At 39.1% G+C, this 1,439-nt stretch overlaps 1 long non-coding RNA gene across 2 annotated transcripts; it reads right to left on the bottom strand.

Moving 5' to 3' along the window:
• Positions 1 to 218: 218 nt before the first annotated feature.
• Positions 219 to 1,145, bottom strand: LOC109296279. 2 transcript variants are annotated; one of them, XR_002096943.1, is made up of 2 exons: positions 1,099 to 1,145; positions 219 to 906 (listed from the first exon to the last, which is right to left on the bottom strand). It is a non-coding gene; the product is annotated as an uncharacterized LOC109296279 (long non-coding RNA). The 2 variants fall into 2 exon arrangements; XR_002096944.1 differs by having other exon boundaries at positions 1,018 to 1,110.
• Between the last annotated feature and the right edge of the window lie 294 nt (positions 1,146 to 1,439).

The raw sequence follows: 1,439 nt of genomic DNA, 5'->3' as shown, positions 1-1,439 counted from the left end.
TGGCTGTCTCCCAGATCATGAACTGTGTGGCCACACTTGTTTGCACTTTTGGCAAGCTAACTAGAACCGTCACACATCTGTCCTTATCAGCCTGCCAGATGGTCTGTATGGATGTGGCCGCCATTGTTTCTGGTCTTGAGAACAGCCCACCTGGTGTAGTGCAGTGTCCTTGAGGATATCACTCTGAGGCATGGTTAAATTTACCAAGCAGACACGGCTACCAGTAGAAGTGCATATTTAATGCACCATTTGTAATCTCTGAGGAAGTGAAAGCATTTGAAAAGCACTAATTTTGCAGAATCCTCAGCAGATTTGGCACAAATTTAGGAAGAACACAGTGCAGCAATACACCTTATAGATTAACTGAAACTGAGATGCAAAGGTTTTGGTGATAACTGATAAAATGAGCTGTTACTCAAGAAAGTTTATTCATCTCTGATTCACTTCATTCATCTGTGGCTCACTATACTCTGATGAAAGATGAGATGAGAGGGGTAATTAGCCTTGTTAGTCTGAAGTCAGGCCAAAGGCAGGGTAAAGGTGCACCTCATCATTGACTGATTGAAAACTACCATTGATTTATGTAAAGTTGAGGGATCAAGGAAAAGAGTCTTTTCCTACATGTAGGATCCTTCTTTGGAAATGCGAGCACCTGTATGTTTCCAATGCCAGTGCAAAAAAAGTCATCCAACATCTAAAAGGGGAAAAAGAGAAGCACAAAGTTCTACATATAAAAAATCTAGTCAACATGATGTCTATTCTGGGAAGCTTTTTGAAAAAATAAAAATATTTTGCTCATAAAAGACAGATGGTCCTGACAAATTTACTTCACTTAATGTATTAAGTACATTTAAGCCTAGGATTCTAAAACATCTCACACAGCAGAATAGCACCAGTCTCAGAAACCTGCAAAAAAAATATCAGTATCAACTTTCAGCTTCTCCATCTCCTTAATATAAGAAATTATTAGGTTTAAAAAGTGAAATAACAATATAAAAATTTTTTAAAAAGCGATACCCCAGGATATGGTATTATAAACACAGCGAAGTGCCAGTATAAACCCTTATTCAAGAGACTGGGTTCTTTGTCAAGCAGTACCTTTCTTCCAAAACATCCTCACTGCCATATGTCTGCACCTAGCCAGCTGCAAGCTTAATAAGAAAGTTCTTATTCATGCTGTATAATGTTTTACAGGTTTGCCACAGGGGTCACTTGCTGCGAGTCATTTACGTCACAGCTCTAACAGACTAATAGCTGAACAGAGCCAAGAAATGTAGGTTGCTTCAGGATGGGGGCAGGGGAGAGGAAGGAACAGGGCATCACACTCAAAGCTGAGCTATTTCTTCTCTTTGCCACTCAGCACAAGACTATTTCTTTTCTTTACCACTCAGCATTAAAAGCAAAGCAATTGTTTTAGATGTATACATTTTTATACTTGG

Source organism: Gavialis gangeticus, unplaced genomic scaffold (genome assembly GCF_001723915.1).
Source record: "Gavialis gangeticus isolate Ggan-Ray unplaced genomic scaffold, GavGan_comp1, whole genome shotgun sequence".
Taxonomy (NCBI): Eukaryota; Metazoa; Chordata; order Crocodylia; family Gavialidae; genus Gavialis; species Gavialis gangeticus.
This window is presented reverse-complemented; position numbering and strand designations above follow the sequence as displayed.